The sequence below is a fragment of the Carlito syrichta genome, unplaced genomic scaffold (assembly GCF_000164805.1).
Source record: "Carlito syrichta isolate Samal-C Ts95f unplaced genomic scaffold, Tarsius_syrichta-2.0.1 Scaffold306837, whole genome shotgun sequence".
In the NCBI taxonomy this organism is placed as follows: Eukaryota; Metazoa; Chordata; class Mammalia; order Primates; family Tarsiidae; genus Carlito; species Carlito syrichta.
The window spans coordinates 76,354-76,559 of record NW_007250933.1 but is presented as its reverse complement, the minus strand read 5'-3'; positions in this window follow the sequence as shown (position 1 = coordinate 76,559).

The window sequence follows — 206 nt, the reverse complement described above, 5'->3', positions numbered from 1 at the left end:
TGTTTCCCAAGGACCATAGTTCCCTCCTTCAAGGGGCCCTGGCTGAGCATTTTGGGGTGCTGCCAGGACCCAGGGACCATGGGGGCCCCACCCAGCGGGACCTCAACGGCCCTGGCCTTAGCCGTGTACGAGAGAGCCTGAGCCTACCCTCTCATTCTCTGGAGCACCTGGGCCCGGCCCATGGAGGAGGAGGTGGGGGAGGCGGC